This window comes from Pseudophryne corroboree, chromosome 3 (genome assembly GCF_028390025.1).
Source record: "Pseudophryne corroboree isolate aPseCor3 chromosome 3, aPseCor3.hap2, whole genome shotgun sequence".
NCBI lineage: Eukaryota > Metazoa > Chordata > Amphibia > Anura > Myobatrachidae > Pseudophryne > Pseudophryne corroboree.
This window is the reverse complement of record NC_086446.1, coordinates 726,269,740-726,291,159: the sequence shown is the minus strand read 5'-3', so window position 1 is coordinate 726,291,159 and position 21,420 is coordinate 726,269,740.

Here is a 21,420-nt window from a genome sequence, read left to right as displayed (position 1 = left end):
GTATACTCGTAACTAGTATGTATGTATAAAGAAAGAAAAAAAAACCACGGTTAGGTCACTGGTATATACAATTATGGACGGGCTGCCGAGTGCCGACACAGAGGTAGCCACAGCCGTGAACTACCGCACTGTACTGTGTCTGCTGCTAATATATAGACTGGTTGATAAAGAGATAGTATACTCGTAACTAGTATGTATGTATAAAGAAAGAAAAAAAAACCACGGTTAGGTCACTGGTATATACAATTATGGACGGGCTGCCGAGTGCCGACACAGAGGTAGCCACAGCCGTGAACTACCGCACTGTACTGTGTCTGCTGCTAATATAGACTGGTTGATAAAGAGATAGTATACTACTAATATTATATACTGGTGGTCAGGTCACTGGTCACTAGTCACACTGGCAGTGGCACTCCTGCAGCAAAAGTGTGCACTGTTTAATTTTAATATAATATTATGTACTCCTGGCTCCTGCTATAACCTATAACTGGCACTGCAGTAGTGCTCCCCAGTCTCCCCCCACAATTATAAGCTGTGTGAGCTGAGCAGTCAGACAGATATATAATATATATAGATGATGCAGCACACTGGCCTGAGCCTGAGCAGTGCACACAGATATGGTATGTATGTGACTGAGTCACTGTGTGCTGTGTATCGCTTTTTTCAGGCAGAGAACGGATTATAAATAAAAGTGGTGGTCACTGGTCACTATCAGCAAAACTCTGCACTGTACACTACTGAGTACTCCTAATGCTCCCCAAAATTAGTAAATCAAGTGTCTAAACGGAGAGGACGCCAGCCACGTCCTCTCCCTATCAATCTCAATGCACGTGTGAAAATGGCGGCGACGCGCGGCTCCTTATATAGAATCCGAGTCTCGCGATAGAATCCGAGCCTCGCGAGAATCCGACAGCGTCATGATGACGTTCGGGCGCGCTCGGGTTAACCGAGCAAGGCGGGAAGATCCGAGTCGCTCGGACTCGTGAAAAAAAACATGAAGTTCTGGCGGGTTCGGATTCAGAGAAACCGAACCCGCTTATCTCTACGCAACTCCTCTACCTTTTCCAAACTCTACCTGTGAGGGTACCGGAGAAGGTTCTCAGAGATGCCCAGGCCTCATTTGTGAAGTTTGTCTGGAACGACAAACCCCCACAGATAGCCTTTACTGTGCTCCGGCTCCCCCGCTTAGAGGGGGGTCGAGGATTTCCCGATGTCAAATTTTACTATCTGGCTAGCCATCTAAGTCAAATGGTGGCCTCCTTTGTGCCCCGCGGCTCTATTGCCTGGATCGATTTTGCTGCGCTTTCTTTGGGAATTAATTCACTGGCTTCGCTGTAGGGCCTGGGCAAATCACATCTGCTGGCACTCAAAAACACCTCTCCCTCCCTTAAATTCCACCTATCTATCTGGCATAAATCTCTTGCAAAATATAATCTGTCCTCTTCACACTCCCCTCTCACACCCCTATGGGACAACCCTGATTTCCCCGCTGGGGTCTCACCCTGTAAGTTCACATCCTGGTTTAACGCCCGGATCCTTGTGGTACATGATCTCTCCCTACAAGGTCACTGGATGTCAATAGACGATATCAAATCCAAATTCCCCTCACTATCCCCTCCCTTCTTTGAATATTTCCAGCTTCGCCATTTCCTCCTCTCCCTTCCTCAGGTAGATGCTCAACGGGACCTTACTCCCTTTGAGTCTTTATGTACTGCAAAACCCATAAGTAGAGGAATAATCTCGCGGATATATTCTATGTTGGTTGGGACTTCCTCTGGGCCGCAGACCCGCCATTAGCGGGAGTGGGAGAGGGACCTGGGTCCCCCCCCAGACGAAGCCTGCTGGGAAGAAGTACGGGAGGGCATCGCTAAAAGTTCTATCTCTACCCGACTCAAGGAGACATCCTATAAACTGTATTATCGGTGGTATTATACCCCAGACAAACTATCTCGGATGTTCCCCTCTGCCACCCCGGTCTGCTGGCGGGGATGCGGTCAACGTGGTACTCTCCTCCATATTTGGTGGACCTGTCCACGTATTGTTAACTACTGGAATAAGGTACTTGATATACTGAACTCCTTATCTGGACTTACGCTCAAATTGGACCCATGGATGTTTCTGTTGGCCCGTCCACACCCAGACCTTGATCCTCTATTGAATAAATTGTTTTCCCATATCTTAGTAGCGGCTAAATCTTTAATAGCTAAAAATTGGAAAAACCCCGCCCCTCCCAGTATACCAGCATTGAATAATTATATCTGGTTCGTAGCTAATATGGAAAAAATCACTTATTACCTGCATGACTGTCCTCACAAATTTGAGCTCGTTTGGGGGCCCTGGTTGATTGCGATGTCCCCCCCATTATGAGGTTCAAACCATTCTCTTGACCCCGTTTTCCAAGTCTCTGGCCATGATGCGCCTGGGCCCTCCCTCCGGGCACCGTCTTGCCCTCCCTGGTCTCTATTGGATATGTGCTGACACGTAACCCAAATGTCTACTTATACATTGTTTAGCGTATACACTCTCCATGGATATATTGGATGTTTAGCTTCTCTCATGGCATAGAACGGCTCTGTTGTTCCTTTTTTTTTTTTTTGTCTCTCTCTCTCTCTTTGTCTCCCCCCTCTCTCATTATTCCCCGTTGTTCCTGTTTTCTCCATGTATATGCTCCCCGCTTGGGGAGAAATTTTTGTATATCTGTTTAAATATGCACAAAATTATTTGAAAATTACCACCATGGTGACTGATTTTCACATTTTATTATGCAATTGAATCTGTATTGTATATTTCTCAGTCTCTCCTGGTGTAAATAAAATGTTAAAAAAAAAAAAAAAAATACACTGTTTAAATATGTTTTCTTTTTTAATTTCTATTTTTTTATAGCTCCCTGCAAGTACATCAGAATGGTAAGCCGTGGCAGAGGAGTTTGTCACCACCTGGCATTTCCCTACCTGTGGGGGAGTGATAGATGGCAAGCATGTCTGCATCAACCCTCCTGCAAACAGTGGCCCCCTTTATTATAATTATAAAGGGTATTTCAGCATCGTGCTGATGGCAGTGGTGAATGCCAACTATAAATTCATGTTCATTGACGTTGGCAAAAAACGGACGAGCATCAGACGGTGGGTCGCTGAAGAATTAGTGATGAGCACCGGAAATTTTTCGGGTTTTGTGTTTTGGTTTTGGGTTCGGTTCCGTGGCGTGTTTTGGGTTCGAACGCGTTTTGACAAAACCTCACCGAATTTTTTTTGTCGGATTCGGGTGTGTTTTGGATTCGGGTGTTTTTTTCAAAAAACCCTAAAAAACAGCTTAAATCATAGAATTTGGGGGTCATTTTGATCCCAAAGTATTATTAACCTCAATAACCATAATTTCCACTCATTTTCAGTCTATTCTGAACACCTCACACCTCACAATATTATTTTTAGTCCTAAAATTTGCACCGAGGTCGCTGGATGACTAAGCTCAGCGACCCAAGTGGCCGACACAAACACCTGGCCCATCTAGGAGTGGCACTGCAGTGTCACGCAGGATGGCCCTTCAAAAAACTACTCCCCAAACAGCACATGACGCAAAGAAGAAAAAAAAGAGGCGCAATGAGGTAGCTGTGTGAGTAAGCTAAGCGACCCTAGTGGCCGACACAAACACCTGGCCCATCTAGGAGTAGCACTGCAGTGTCACGCAGGATGGCCCTTCCAAAAAACACCCCCCAAACAGCACATGACGCAAAGAAAAAAAGAGGCGCAATGAGGTAGCTGTGTGACTAAGCTAAGCGACCCTAGTGGCCGACACAAACACCTGGCCCATCTAGGAGTGGCACTGCAGTGTCACGCAGGATGGCCCTTCAAAAAACTACTCCCCAAACAGCACATGACGCAAAGAAGAAAAAAAAGATGCGCAATGAGGTAGCTGTGTGACTAAGATAAGCGACCCTAGAGGCCGACACAAACACCTGGCCCATCTAGGAGTGGCACTGCAGTGTCACGCAGGATGGCCCTTCCAAAAAACACCCCCCAAACAGCACATGACGCAAAGAAAAAAAGAGGCGCAATGAGGTAGCTGTGTGACTAAGATAAGCGACCCAAGTGGCAGACACAAACACCTGGCCCATCTAGGAGTGGCACTGCAGTGTCACGCAGGATGGCCCTTCCAAAAACTACTCCCCAAACAGCACATGACGCAAAGAAGAAAAAAAAGAGGCGCAATGAGGTAGCTGTGTGAGTAAGCTAAGCGACCCCAGTGGCCGACACAAACACCTGGCCCATCTAGGAGTGGCACTGCAGTGTCACGCAGGATGGCCCTTCCAAAAAACACCCCCCAAACAGCACATGATGCAAAGAAAAAAAGAGGCGCAATGAGGTAGCTGTGTGACTAAGCTAAGCGACCCTAGTGGCCGACACAAACACCTGGCCCATCTAGGAGTGGCACTGCAGTGTCACGCAGGATGGCCCTTCAAAAAACCCTCCCCAAACAGCACATGACGCAAAGAAGAAAAAAAAGAGGCGCAATGAGGTAGCTGTGTGACTAAGATAAGCGACCCAAGTGGCCGACACAAACACCTGGCCCATCTAGGAGTGGCACTGCAGTGTCACGCAGGATGGCCCTTCCAAAAACTACTCCCCAAACAGCACATGACGCAAAGAAAAATGAAAGAAAAAAGAGGTGCAAGATGGAATTGTCCTTGGGACCTCCCACCCACCCTTATGTTGTATAAACAGGACATGCACACTTTAACCAACCCATCATTTCAGTGACAGGGTCTGCCACACGACTGTGACTGAAATGACGGGTTGGTTTGGACCCCCACCAAAAAAGAAGCAATTAATCTCTCCTTGCACAAACTGGCTCTACAGAGGCAAGATGTCCACCTCATCATCATCCTCCGATATATCACCGTGTACATCCCCCTCCTCACAGATTATCAATTCGTCCCCACTGGAATCCACCATCTCAGCTCCCTGTGTACTTTGTGGAGGCAATTGCTGCTGGTCAATGTCTCCACGGAGGAATTGATTATAATTCATTTTAATGAACATCATCTTCTCCACATTTTCTGGATGTAACCTCGTACGCCGATTGCTGACAAGGTGAGCGGCGGCACTAAACACTCTTTCGGAGTACACACTTGTGGGAGGGCAACTTAGGTAGAATAAAGCCAGTTTGTGCAAGGGCCTCCAAATTGCCTCTTTTTCCTGCCAGTATAAGTACGGACTGTCTGACGTGCCTACTTGGATGCGGTCACTCATATAATCCTCCACCATTCTTTCAATGGGGAGAGAATCATATGCAGTGACAGTAGACGACATGTCCGTAATCGTTGTCAGGTCCTTCAGTCCGGACCAGATGTCAGCATCAGCAGTCGCTCCAGACTGCCCTGCATCACCGCCAGCGGGTGGGCTCGGAATTCTGAGCCTTTTCCTCGCACCCCCAGTTGCGGGAGAATGTGAAGGAGGAGATGTTGACAGGTCGCGTTCCGCTTGACTTGACAATTTTGTCACCAGCAGTTCTTTGAACCCCAGCAGACTTGTGTCTGCCGGAAAGAGAGATCCAAGGTAGGTTTTAAATCTAGGATCGAGCACGGTGGCCAAAATGTAGTGCTCTGATTTCAACAGATTGACCACCCGTGAATCCTTGTTAAGCGAATTAAGGGCTCCATCCACAAGTCCCACATGCCTAGCGGAATCGCTCTGTGTTAGCTCCTCCTTCAATGTCTCCAGCTTCTTCTGCAAAAGCCTGATGAGGGGAATGACCTGACTCAGGCTGGCAGTGTCTGAACTGACTTCACGTGTGGCAAGTTCAAAAGGTTGCAGAACCTTGCACAACGTTGAAATCATTCTCTACTGCGCTTGAGACAGGTGCATTCCACCTCCTATATCGTGCTCAGTTGTATAGGCTTGAATGGCCTTTTGCTGCTCCTCCAACCTCTGAAGCATATAGAGGGTTGAATTCCACCTCGTTATCACTTCTTGCTTCAGATGATGGCAGGGCAGGTTCAGGCGTTTTTGGTGGTGCTCCAGTCTTCTGTACGTGGTGCCTGTATGCCGAAAGTGTCCCGCAATTCTTCTGGCCACCGACAGCATCTCTTGCACGCCCCTCTCGTTTTTTAAATAATTCTGCACCACCAAATTCAAGGTATGTGCAAAACATGGGACGTGCTGGAATTTGCCCAGATTTAATGCACACACAATATTGCTGGCGTTGTCCGATGCCACAAATCCACAGGAGAGTCCAATTGGGGTAAGCCATTCTGCGATGATCTTCCTCAGTTGCCGTAAGAGGTTTTCAGCTGTGTGCGTAATCTGGAAAGCGGTGATACAAAGCGTAGCCTGCCTAGGAAAGAGTTGGCGTTTGCGAGATGCTGCTACTGGTGCCGCCGCTGCTGTTCTTGCGGCGGGAGTCCATACATCTACCCAGTGGGCTGTCACAGTCATATAGTCCTGAGCCTGCCCTGCTCCACTTGTCCACATGTCCGTGGTTAAGTGGACATTGGGTACAACTGCATTTTTTAGGACACTGGTGAGTCTTTTTCTGAGGTCTGTGTACATTTTCGGTATCGCCTGCCTAGAGAAATGGAACCTAGATGGTATTTGGTACCGGGGACACAGTACCTCCAACAAGTCTCTAGTTGGCTCTGCAGTAATGATGGATCCCGGAACCACGTTTCTCACCGCCCAGGATGCCAAGGCCTCAGTTATCCGCTTTGCAGCAGGATGACTGCTGTGATATTTCATCTTCCTCGCAAAGGACTGTTGGACAGTCAATTGCTTGGTGGAAGTAGTAAAAGTGGTCTTACGACTTCCCCTCTGGGATGACCATCGACTCCCAGCAGCAACAACAGCAGCGCCAGCAGCAGTAGGCGTTACACGCAAGGATGCATCAGAGGAATCCCAGGCAGGAGAGGACTCGTCAGAATTGCCAGTGACATGGCCTGCAGGACTATTGGCATTCCTGGGAAAGGAGGAAATTGACACTGAGGGAGTTGGTGGGGTGGTTTGCGTGAGCTTGGTTACAAGAGGAAGGGATTTACTGGTCAGTGGACTGCTTCCGCTGTCGCCCAAAGTTTTTGAACTTGTCACTGACTTATGATGAATGCGCTGCAGGTGACGTATAAGGGAGGATGTTCCGAGGTGGTTAACGTCCTTACCCCTACTTATTACAGCTTGACAAAGGCAACACACGGCTTGACAAATGTTGTCCGCATTTCTGTTGAAATACTTCCACACCGAAGAGCTGATTTTTTTTGGCATTTTCACCAGGCATGTCAATGGCCCTATTCCTCCCACGGACAACAGGTGTCTCCCCGGGTGCCTGACTTAAACAAACCACCTCACCATCAGAATCCTCCTGGTCAATTTCCTCCCCAGCGCCAGCAACACCCATATCCTCCTCATCCTGGTGTACTTCAACACTGACATCTTCAATCTGACTATCAGGAACTGGACTGCGGGTGCTCCTTCCAGCACTTGCAGGGGGCGTGCAAATGGTGGAAGGCGCATGCTCTTCACGTCCAGTGTTGGGAAGGTCAGGCATCGCAAACGACACAATTGGACTCTCCTTGTGGATTTGTGATTTCGAAGAACGCACAGTTCTTTGCTGTGCTTTTGCCAGCTTGAGTCTTTTCATTTTTCTAGCGAGAGGCTGAGTGCTTCCATCCTCATGTGAAGCTGAACCACTAGCCATGAACATAGGCCAGGGCCTCAGCCGTTCCTAGCCACTCCGTGTGGTAAATGGCATATTGGCAAGTTTACGCTTCTCCTCCGACAATTTTATTTTAGATTTTTGAGTCCTTTTTTTACTGATATTTGGTGTTTTGGATTTTACATGCTCTGTACTATGACATTGGGCATCGGCCTTGGCAGACGACGTTGATGGCATTTCATCGTCTCGGCCATGACTAGTGGCAGCAGCTTCAGCACGAGGTGGAAGTCGATCTTGATCTTTCCCTATTTTTGGAACCTCAAAATTTTTGTTCTCCATATTTTAATAGGCACAACTAAAAGGCACCTCAGGTAAACAATGGAGATGGATGGATACTAGTATACTTATGGATGGACGAGCGACTGCCGACACAGAGGTAGCTACAGCCGTGGACTACCGTACTGCGTCTGCTGCTAATATAGACTGGATGATAATGATATAAAAAATATATATATATATCACTACTGCAGCCGGACAGGTATATATTATATAATGACGGACCTGCTGGACACTGTCAGCACTGCAGACTCCTAAAGTAAGCTACTAGTATCAAGAAGATAGAAAAAAAAAAACACCACAGGTAGGTGGTATACAATTATGGATGGACGAGCGACTGCCGACACAGAGGTAGCTACAGCCGTGGACTACCGTACTGCGTCTGCTGCTAATATAGACTGGATGATAATGATATAAAAAATATATATATATCACTTCTGCAGCCGGACAGGTATATATTATATAATGACGGACCTGCTGTACACTGTCAGCACTGCAGACTCCTAAAGTAAGCTACTAGTATCAAGAAGATAGGAAAAAAAAAAACACCACAGGTAGGTGGTATACAATTATGGATGGACGAGCGACTGCCGACACAGAGGTAGCTACAGCCGTGGACTACCGTACTGCGTCTGCTGCTAATATAGACTGGATGATAATGATATAAAAAATATATATATATCACTACTGCAGCCGGACAGGTATATATTATATAATGACGGACCTGCTGGACACTGTCAGCACTGCAGACTCCTAAAGTAAGCTACTAGTATCAAGAAGATAGAAAAAAAAAAAAAACACCACAGGTAGGTGGTATACAATTATGGATGGATGAGCGACTGCCGACACAGAGGTAGCTACAGCCGTGGACTACCGTACTGCGTCTGCTGCTAATATAGACTGGATGATAATGATATAAAAAATATATATATATCACTACTGCAGCCGGACAGGTATATATTATATAATGACGGACCTGCTGGACACTGTCAGCACTGCAGACTCCTAAAGTAAGCTACTATTATCAAGAAGATAGAAAAAAAAAACCACCACAGGTAGGTGGTATACAATTATGGATGGACGAGCGACTGCCGACACAGAGGTAGCTACAGCCGTGGACTACCGTACTGCGTCTGCTGCTAATATAGACTGGATGATAATGATATAAAAAATATATATATATCACTACTGCAGCCGGACAGGTATATATTATATAATGACGGACCTGCTGTACACTGTCAGCACTGCAGACTCCTAAAGTAAGCTACTAGTATCAAGAAGATAGAAAAAAAAAAACACCACAGGTAGGTGGTATACAATTATGGATGGACGAGCGACTGCCGACACAGAGGTAGCTACAGCCGTGGACTACCGTACTGCGTCTGCTGCTAATATAGACTGGATGATAATGATATAAAAAATATATATATATCACTACTGCAGCCGGACAGGTATATATTATATAATGATGGACTTGCTGGACACTGTCAGCACTGCAGACTCCTAAAGTAAGCTACTAGTATCAAGAAGATAGAAAAAAAAAAACCACCACAGGTAGGTGGTATACAATTATGGATGGACGAGCGACTGCCGACACAGAGGTAGCTACAGCCGTGGACTACCGTACTGCGTCTGCTGCTAATATAGACTGGATGATAATGATATAAAAAATATATATATATCACTACTGCAGCCTGACAGGTATATATTATATAATGACGGACCTGCTGGACACTGTCAGCACTGCAGACTCCTAAAGTAAGCTACTAGTATCAAGAAGATAGAAAAAAAAAACACCACAGGTAGGTGGTATACAATTATGGATGGACGAGCGACTGCCGACACAGAGGTAGCTACAGCCGTGGACTACCGTACTGCGTCTGCTGCTAATATAGACTGGATGATAATGATATAAAAAATATATATATATCACTACTGCAGCCGGACAGGTATATATTATATAATGACGGACCTGCTGGACACTGTCAGCACTGCAGACTCCTAAAGTAAGCTACTAGTATCAAGAAGATAGAAAAAAAAAAACACCACAGGTAGGTGGTATACAATTATGGATGGACGAGCGACTGCCGACACAGAGGTAGCTACAGCCGTGGACTACCGTACTGCGTCTGCTGCTAATATAGACTGGATGATAATGATATAAAAAATATGTATATATCACTACTGCAGGACAGGTATATATTATATAATGACGGACCTGCTGGACACTGTCAGCAGAATGCGTTTATAGAATAAAAACACCACACGACGAGTGTTTAACTTTTTCAGGCAGACAATCACAATATACTGGTGGTCAGTGGTCACTGGTCAGTCACACTGGCAGTGGCACTCTGGCAGCAAAAGTGTGCACTGTTATAACTCCTGCTATAACTGCTCCCCAGTCTCCCCCACAATTAAGCTGTGTGAGCAGAGAGCACTCAGCACAGTCAGATATACATAGATGATGCAGCACACTGAGGCTGAGCACAGATATGGTATACTGTGTCACTGTGTATCGTTTTTTTTCAGGCAGAGAACGGATTATATTAAATAATAATAAAACTGCACTGGTGGTCACTGGTCAGTCAGTAGTAAACTCTGCACTCTCTGAGTACTCCTAAGCTCCAGTAAATCAAGTGTCTCACTCTCACTCTCTATCTATTTCTATTCTAAACGGAGAGGACGCCAGCCACGTCCTCTCCCTATCAATCTCAATGCACGTGTGAAAATGGCGGCGACGCACGGCTCCTTATATAGAATCCGAGTATCGCGATAGAATCCGAGCCTCGCGAGAATCCGACAGCGGGATGATGACGTTCGGGCGCGCTCGGGTTAACCGAGCAAGGCGGGAAGATCCGAGTCTGCCTCGGACCCGTGTAAAAAGGCTGAAGTTCGGGGGGGTTCGGATTCCGAGGAACCGAACCCGCTCATCACTATGAAGAATACCACCTTCTACGAGCGGCTCACCACAAAGACCCTGAACTTGCCATCTAGGGAGCAAACCAAGCACGGCCTCAATTATTGTTTTCGTGGCTGATGAGGCATTCGCACTCCATGAGAACATTATGAAGCCATACCCGCAAAGGCACCTGACAAGGGAGAAGCGCATCTACAATTATAGGTTATCCCGGGCGCGACAAATTATAGAGAACATCCTGTCTAGCCGCTTCTGAATATTTCTAACGGCTATCAATTTGCAGGTGGAGAGGATAGATTGGGTGGTGACTGCATGCTGTGTCCTGCATAACTATTTGCGCAGCAAAACCACCCAGCATAGGACACTGCCCAGAGCAGCGCTAGGAGACCCAGACCCAGAACACCCACAGAAGACTTCACCATTTCCCTCTGTGGAACCACCTCCACTCCATTCTAGGGTGAGTCTACGGGCAAAACAGGTCAGGGACGAGTACCTGGCCTATTTTAACGGGCTGGGTGTAATCGATTGGCAGGAGGCCCACATTTAAGTGTACTGTGTTGGACTGATGGTGGAACTTGCAAAAACATAAAAATGTATTAAAAAATATATACTTACAGATGCAGACAAAGTTAGGTCACCGTCTTCTGGCTCTGGTGTGGCAGTCCGAGGGAGGGAGGTGAAACCTGTCCGTGTAGGTTCCTGGTCCAGGATAAACTCCAGCATGGGGTAGTACCAGAGCAAGGTCTTGTAAATCTGGGAAGAACCTGCTCCAGACCTTTTGGACTGTTCCAATTTTTTGTGTTCTTTCAGGAACACAGTACGCAGGTTTTGTATCATTCATTGTTAGCACTGGACACAAAGGGCCTGCAGTAATCCACTAGCTCCTCCAAGGCCGCATTGATTCCGTTGCACTTTATCGGAATACCCCTTAGCTTTGACCTTCCATAGACATTCATGGCCACGGTACATGTCTAGTAGGCTGGTGATGAAGTCTGTGTCTTGATCCAGAGACATATCTGTAATGAAAAAAAAGTGGTGCACAAACGGTTATATTTTGTGTTTTACAAATGGTTTTACTTAAGGTATATGGTTAAATGGTTAAATGTTTATATGGTTAAATCAGGGCCGGTGCAAGGTCTCTATGCACCCTAGGCAAATCTCCAGCCTAGCGCCCCCTAACCTGCAAACCTTCCCCTCACCTTTCAGACGGAAGATGCACTAGATGGACTAGGGTATATTGCATTATTATACATTATACAGAAAGAAGAAACAACACTCATGGACTTTTAAAGTGAAAAAGTATATTTTTGCGACTTTGTTCACAATATGCAGTACTTTTATTTTCAAATCCTTGAGTGATGACCGTTCTTTCTGCCTATGTATACATGCTAGCTGGCATGATGGCAATTGTATAGGACACTGAGGCCAATTTAAAAATGTTTTGCTGAGTGCTGGAATAATCTATCTATCTGTCTGTCTGTCTGTCTGTCTGTCTGTCTGTCTGTCTGTCTTGTATACACTGCATCTGTATATGGGGTCTGGTGGGATATTTAATTGTATGTGTATACATACATACATACAGTATTATATACATATATACATATATTATATATGTATGCTCCTTATTGTGTTACATCCCCCCCTCCTCCGTATATACTCAATTATACCCCAGTGCCTGTGTTTCCGTATTATGCTGTTTACAAGAGCAACCCACTCACCAGGCTGTAAGATGTGTACTGCCTGTGGTCCTGCAGAAACCCCATGGGTTACTTACCTAATAGTTGTTTTGTTGTTTTCCCTCATAATTGGTAAGGCTCCTCATACAGGCGGCAGCAGCATTACAGCGACGCTGCAGGTGCAGACATGTAGTCAGGTACTGCTTGCTGCTGGAGAGTTGGGATCCAGGGGCCTGCATCAGGACTATGAGCAGCGGCCGTGGGGGCGCCCCTTGGGGAGCCATAGTTACATCCGCCTCCTATGTGCCTTCATATCAAATGATGTTACACTTGTTAGCACGGAGGAAGCGCTGAGGCACTCTGTGGTACAGCCTGATGGTGACGGCTGCACCTGATTAGACCTGCAGCAGCAGCCAGCGCAGTGTAAGGAGGAGGCCGCACACAGAGTCATCCTTCACATTTTTGCTAGATGAATTTAGTGGCACCCTCCAGACGCCGGCGCCCCTAGGCAGCCGCCTAAAGCTGCCTAATGGTAGAGCCGGCCCTGGGTTAATTGTTTTTTTGGTTAAATGGTGTTTAAATTTGTATAATATATGTTTTTAAAATAAAGTTTTATTTGTAAATACTTTCCTCATTACACAAACATCAATGGTACAGCATGGAGGTACAGTGGCGGTTAAAACACATGGCCATTTGGGGGTTAAAATAACTTTGGGCACACAGAAATAAATAAAATGTGAGCAATAGTTTATAATACATTAGTGGTCAGTGTGATTACATTGGTGGTCAGTGTGCTAGGTGGACAGTGATTGGTGGTCAGTGTGCAAATTCATACTTGAGCCAATAAAATATCCGATTTGATTGGATTGATCTGATGAGCTCTCCTGCTGCGTCACTGCTGCCGCTGATGGGAGTGTCCTGAGAATGCCAGTCAAACTTCCTACGATATATTGCAGGCGATATATATCGCAGGTACAAAAAACACACCTTTTTCCATACGATTCCAGGCGATTACGATATATCACAAGTGCAGCACTAGCGACCTAGAGGATCTGACAAGACGCTCACGGGAACGCGGATCGGAAACACCTCCAAAATGCCTGATTCCATCCGATATATCGTCCCTAATGCCCGAAATTAGATGAAAACGGGCATTATCGTTCTAGTGTATGGGGCCCTTAAGTCCTAAAAAAGAAATCACTAAATGTGTGGTATAAGAAAAAAAAACCCCACAAGCGCTAGAAGCAAATAAATCAGTAAGCTCATGTTATTCAATGACATAAAACAGTTTTTACACTTTGTTTGAGGAGCGGCACCTGCTTTATGTCAGCTCTCCGGCACAGGACAACCGATGACCATTATAATTTATATACCCCACTATGTGATAAACTAGTATACTTTTTTTATCCAGCTGGCTTCTCTTTTGACGAATAACATATTTGTGATCCAAACTGCAGCTGTAAACAATTATATTGAACATACAGTAGTAAAATGGCCATATTTCATCATGAAAAGTAGAAGTATCTATTCCGTTTAAAGTGCTCATTTCAAGGACTGACATTTTGTGCTAACAGCGAAAATCTGGAAGCCAGTTCCCTTGCTGCAAAAATACTTACTGCAAATAGCTTGGAGAAGGAACACAAATAATCACTACATTTTATGTTCTCCATCCTGAGTATTTTATTTGCCCCAGTGACTATTATCAAAACAACAGAATTTATTGCTGTCCTGACAACAGTTGCAATATTTGGTCTACAAAATACTTCTCATTTGCCCTCATTACCGTTTGTGCTTTGTATAATGGCTGGATGGAGTCAGGGGCTATAGTCCAGGATTTAGAGACTCCTTCTCTGGAAATATACATAAATTATACGGCTGTGATTAAACAAAGGCATAACCTTTTAAGTCTGGCTGCACCACGGTAACGTTGGTAACTAAATAGTGCATTAAGTTAGAGAGGTACAGATGTCTGTTGTAGCAAGCAAACAATACAATGTGGCTCTTGTCGCTCTTCGCACAGAACAAATGCACACGCATGTAAAAATAGACCCTTTATCATGATAGCATGATGATGACCTGTCCAACTGGCAGCTGAATATTAAAATGTAATAACTATTTTCACAAAATTATGCAATTTTTATACTTTTACATATTAGCGAGCCATTGGAGCTTAGAGTGTATGGAGTGTATGGAGTGTACACGCCCACAAGGCTCTGGCCACACCCACCCAGCACTTGTCAGTCACACCACTGCAAGATACGTTACCCTATGCAGTTCACCCACAAGCACATCTTGGAAAATGAATCCTAATATTGGACAGGGCCGGATCTAGGGGGGGGCGAAGGGGGCGACCGTCACCCCCCCCCCCTAACACAGTCATAGCCACGCCCACTTTTGAGCAGAAGAGAGCTCTCCGGGAAGAGCCTGAGGCAGAATGATGTGCTGCAGCTTATACCACAGCAGCACAGAGGAGCCAGGAGAGCAAGGGTTACAGAGCATTTGCCCCTCACTTGCTGGTGTGTGGGTACTAGGGCTAATAAATGCAATTACCCCATAGCACAGTCACATGTACATAGAACAATCACAAAGCTCTATCTCAGTCTCACTCAAAAAGTTCAGTCAGAATTTAGAGAGGAGGAGTTAGGATTACAGATGGGAGGAGTTGGGACTGTAGAGGGAGGAGTCAAGATTACAGTAAACCGCCCCCCCCTAAAGAAAAGTCTAGATCCGTCCCTGATATTGGACCAGCTTAGGTTTTAAGCATGGTGTGTTACTAATTGCTTTTATTTATCTGAAACTGTGCTTTGCAGCGGGTTACTGTTGGGACCATGGGGGTCATTCCGAGTTGATCCTAGCTGTGCTAAATTTAGCACAGCTACGATCATCTTCCCTGACATGCGGGGGGACGCCCAGCACTGGGCTAGTCCGCCCCGCATGTCAGTGCGCCCCCCCCCCGCACAACTACAAAAGCATCGCACAGTGGCGATGCTTTTGTATTTGTCGAGTAATTCCCAGCCAGCGCAGCTCCTGCAGCTGGCCGGGAGTTGATTGTCGCTGCCACTGGCCGCAGCGGCTGCGTGAGACGTCACACAGCCACGGCGGCCCACTCCTGCAACGGTCCGGCCACGTCTGGGTTGGCCGGACTGCGTCCCCTCCCGCCCAGTGACCACCTCTATCTCAGGGGCGATCGCTAGGCAACAAAGGCATGCGCAGTTCCGACCCGATCGCTGCGCTGCGACAAACTGCAGCGACCGATCGGGTCGGAATGACCCCCCTATATCTCCCACTTATATTGTAAAATTTTTGGACATATTTTCACCTTGGCCTGGTGACAGATGTATCACGATTGATTCTATCTGAGACTATTGCATCGCAGACAGTACATACAGGCTGTTGATGCCCACTCTCCATGTGCATAAGTAGTAGGATCACAATCTGTCATTAGTTTTTTTTATTTTATTGTATTGGATTTCTTACTGCAGCTTTCTGTTATATATGCCTTCTAACACATACAAATAAAAGCTAAGCTGTAGTTTTATTTAGGTAGGGTGAGTGCTCCAACAAAGAGAGTACTTTTCTCCTTTTCCCTTACTATAGTAATATTGGCATATATTATCACTTATTAACAGTAAGGCTGACAGCACACACTAGCACAGACAGGACAGTCTTTAGATAGCACTAAAGTTCAATATTTAACAACAGTAAATCGGGTCCTTTCAAGGTAACAGGGTTATAGATTAGTTCTTCATGAACGTACACTATAGCCGGTCAGTGGATAATTTTTTCCTAAGATTTTGAGTCTCACTAGTCAGTCACAGTAATACAATTTACTGCAATTTTGTCAGCATGTCTTGCAGGAGTATAGCACTGTGATAGCAGACAGTGTACATAACAGCTGGAATGTTCTCACCAGGAAGCATACTTGCCACCTGTCCCTGTACAGCCGGGAAGCTCACGAAAATTGTGTGGTGCTCCCGCCACCCAGAAAAGTAGGCAAGTCTCCCTGATTTGGACAGTAGCCCCCCCGCACACACACACACACTCCCTCACCTCATCCGCCCGCTTGTACAAAAAAGGGGTCAGGCAATGACGGGATTGCGCTAAATCTGGAGGCGGGGCCATGATGATGCAATAACCTTCCGGAGGGGGCCTCCAGAAAGTCGGTAAGTATGCCCAAGTGATCAGTTCCTGAAGATCAGATTCTTTCTCCATATGCAGGCACAGAAGTGACAATAGGTGGAAGTCCTAATTTCAGAACCTTGTTTATTTCTGTTCTCTCAGCTTTGATCTTCACTGACACCCCAGTGGCTTTGCTGAAAGTCTCTGTCACTCTGTAAAGGTTTTCTACACACAGACTCCTGTATTAGCCTTGATGTCTCCACCCACAGCAGTTCTACTCACACTTTTCTGAGACCAACTGCCGCTCACTAACTGCATCTCCTCTTGCACGAGCTGTACCCAGCCTTCCAGCTGACCTATCACAGTGCTCCTCTCGATGTGTGATGGTCACTGGACTTACAGTTATCGGTCCTGGGAGTCCATCTGCGCACTGCGGTGGCTGCGAGACATGCTGGGAAGGATCCAATCAGATCCCTTACACTGTGCGATGTGGAAAGAAGCCCATAGGCTTCTATAGAGTAATGCCAGCTATAGCTGATATTACCCTCCATGTTGGAGTCCCGGCCTCAGAGCTTTAGTATATTTGGAAATGTGGTAAAAACTCAGAAAACAGGGTGTTCACCACATTTCTTCTTTAGTACATCCCGCCCTATATTGAGTGGTTGACGTAAATACAGTATGTAATGGTGCATTTTTTCTTGGCCACCATGTGCAGTTCTGTGCTGCTCAACAGTGAGGTGCTCGTTTCGTCTGCGAATCTTATTAACCCTTTATTGAAAAACGGGAGACAACAGTAATATTCCGCATATTATGATGGCCCTAACTGTGTAGAGTTTGTATATTCTCCCCGTGCTTGCGTGGGTTTCCTCCACGTACTCCGGCTTTCTCCCAAAATCCAAAAATAGACTGATAGGTTACTTGGCTTCCAACAAAATTAACCCTTGCGCGAATGTGTGTATATATACACACGTGTTAGGGAATATGGGGGGTCATTCCGAGTTGATCGCTAGCTGCATTCGTTTGCTGTGCAGCGATGAGGCAAAAAACGGCACTTCCGCGCATGCGTATGCGGCGCAATGCACACGCACAATGTACTTTTACAACGGCCGATGTAGTTTCACACAGGGTCTAGCGAAGCTTTTCAGTCGCACTGCTGGCCGCAGAGTGATTGACATAAAGTGGGTGTTTCTGGGTGTCAACTGACCGTTTTCAGGGAGTGTTAGAAAAAACGCAGGCATGCCAGGAAAAATGCAGGCTTGGCAGGGTGAACGTAGGGTGTGTTTGTGACGTCAAAAAAGGAACTGAACAGTCTGAAGTTATCGCAAGCGCTGAGTAGATATTGAGCTACTCTAAAACTGCACAAAAAAACGTTGCCGCCGCTCTGCAATCCCTTCGTTCGCACTTATGCTAAGCTAAAATACACTCCCAGTGGAAGGTGGCATAGCGTTTGCACGGCTGCTAAAAACAACTAGCGAGCGAACAACTCGGAATGACCACCATAGATTGTAAGCTCCACTGGGGAAGGGACTGATGTGAATGGCCAAATATTCTCTGTAGAGCGCTATAGAATATGTGAGCGCTGTATAAATAACTGGTAATAACAATAATAAATGATTTACAAATCTGCTTTGATAAGTCATTTACTCTGCGTTAATCCGTCTGAGGACTCATCATGCCTTGTGAGAATGGGCGCCTAATTAGTATGACAGATAGCTGAAGCCAAATTAAATTAACCAGATGTTTACCTTGACATTAGATAATCAATATTAATGTGTGGCTGAGTTTGAATAGGAGGTGGCCATTCAAGGTTTAGGATACTGATGAACAGTATTCGTGTATGGTTATCACCAGTCCCAGATGCGGCAGTGTGAAATAAACATGTCACTCACAGAAAAGACATTACTTTCAAGGAGCCTTCTCAATATGCAGATCTATTTCCTTTGGAAAAAAAAGGTGTTAATTAGTATGAGCTTGTGCCTTCAGGATGAGACAGTGTAACTGTACAGCCTTCAGTTAAATAAGGCATTTACCTTGATATAACTACAAGTATTTTTTTTTTTTTTAAATCCAAAACTCCGGCACCTACAAATTTTAATCTGATTTTAATATATACTAAATGTCCCCATTTTAATGTTGTTACGCATCATGGGCAGTACGGATGGTGTAATGGTTAGCATTATTGCCTCACAGAACTGAGGCCATGGGTTAAATTCCCACAATGCCACAACCATGTGGAGTTTTTATATTCTTCCCATGCTTACGTGGGTTTCCTCCGGGAACAACGGTTTCCTCCAACAATCCAAAATTGTGTGTCAAAAAGGTCATCAAAAACAGGAGTAGTAAATTCAAACCGATGTGGCTTAATAAAAAGGTCAGGGAACAAATGGATAAAAAGAGGCGTGCTTTCAAAGCATTTAAGTCTGACGGGACAGTTTAATCATTCCAGTTCTACAAGGAATGTAACAAAAAATGCAAAAAAGAAATCAGAACAGTTAAAATAGAAAATGAAAACGAAAAACAAATCGCAAAGGAGAGTAAACAAACCCCACAAAGTTCTTTAAGTATATAAACAGTAAAAGGTTAAAAAAGGAGAATATTGGGCCTTTAAAGGGCGAGTTGGAAAAGCGGATTTCTTGAATAAATTAATTTCATCAGTATTCACGAGAGAGGACAGTTTGACGAGAGTAGAGCACAACATAAGCTATAATAACGACCCATTGCTAGGTACTTGGTTAAACGAGGAAGCTGTCCAGGTGAAACTAAGAAAAATGTAGATAAATACATCTCCTGGGCCGGATGGAATTCACCCCAGGGTTCTTATGGAACTTAATGCAGAGATATCGAGACTCCTATATTTGATTTTCAGTGAGTCAATTACATCAGGAATGATACAGAAGGACTGGCGTATAGCAGAGGTAGTCCCAATATTTAAAAAGGGTATTAAAACTCATCCCGGTGACTATAGACAGGTAAGTTTGACATCTATAGCGGGGAAAATACTAGAAGGTATATTAAGGGATAGCATACTAGAGTACGTGGATACCTCCAAGGTTATTACTAGGAATCAGCATGGTTTTGTGAAGGACAGGTCATGTTAAACTAACTTAATAAGCTTCTACGAGAAAGTGAGCGATAATATTGATCAGGGTAAAGCAGTGGATGTGGTCTTTTTGGACTTCACTAAGGCCTTTGACAAAGTCCCACATAAGAGACTAATTTTCAAATTAAGAGAGCTTGGGGTAGGAAACACTATTTGTACTTGGGTGAGTAGTTGGCTGTACAATAGGGAACAGCGAGTGGGGATAAATGGAATGTTCTCTGAATGGGTCTCAGTGGTCAGTAGAATACAGCAGGGTTCAGTACTCGGGCCATTGCTGTTTAACATATTCATTAATGACCTAGGAGTGGGCCTAGAAAGCACAGTGTCAATTTTCGCAGACAATACTAAACTATGTAGAGTAATTAATTCAGACAAGGATGTTGAGTCTCTGCAGAATGACTTATATAGACTTGAGGTCTGTACGGATAAAAGGAGAATGAGGTTCAATATAGACAAATTTAACGTTATGCACTTTGGGACTAAGAACAATCGGGCAGCATATAAACTAAATGGGGAAAATGTAGGGGTAACGGTAGTTGAAAAAGATTTGGAGGTGCTCATCGATAATAAACTTAGTAGCAGTACGCAATGTCAAAATGCAGCAACAAAAGCAAATAAGGTGTTAGTAGTATGCATACAACGGGGTATGGAGACAAACAAGGGATGAGAGTGTAATCCTGCCACTGTATAAATCATTGGTGCAGCCACACCTAGAATATTGTGTACAGTTCTGGGCACCTCACTATAAAAAAGATATCTTGGAAGTCGAAAGGGTTCAGAGGCGAGACACCAAACTGGTAAAGGGGTTAGAGGCACTGAATTATGAAGAAAGAATTAAAAGGTTAGATTTGTTTACACTGGAAATGAGGCGATTGAGAGGGAACATTATTAATATTTCTAAATACATAAAGGGGCAAAACAAGGATTTATCAAACGATTTGTTTATAAAAAAACACTACATAGGACACAAGGACTCCCCCTGAGGTTAGACGACAAAATATTTCATACTCAACGGAGAAAAGGGTTCTTCTCAGTAAGAGCAGTAAGGATTTGGAATTCTCTTCCAGAGAAGATAGTAATGGTGGATTCATTCAATAAGTTTAAAAATGGATTAGATCAATTCCTAGCTGAAAAAAAATATCCAAGGATACAACATTTAATTAATATAAAATTATAATACAGGTTGAACTTGATGGACATTTGTCTTTATTCAACCTCAACAACTATGTAACTATGTACATGTGGTAGGAAATATAGATTGTAATATCCACTGGGGCAGGGACTGATGTGAAAGGCCAAATATTGGGGTCTATTCATGAAGCCATGAAAAGTGTGGAGAAGTGAGCCAGTGGAGAAGTTGCACATGGCAACCAATCAGTGTTGAGGTAACATTCATAAAATGCATTCTGTAATATTTTACGTAGCAGCTGATTGGTTGCCATGGTCAACTTCTCCACTGGCTCACTTCTCCACACTTTTCACTACGTCATGATTATCTGTAAAGCACTGTGGAATATGTGTTTAGGTTTAGGTTTGGATGCTGCCGACAAGCCACGGAGTACATGTAACATCTCTGGGTCTTTGTTGGGGTTTTAATGTAGATGGGTAGTAAGGAAGTGTGATATATTGTAGGT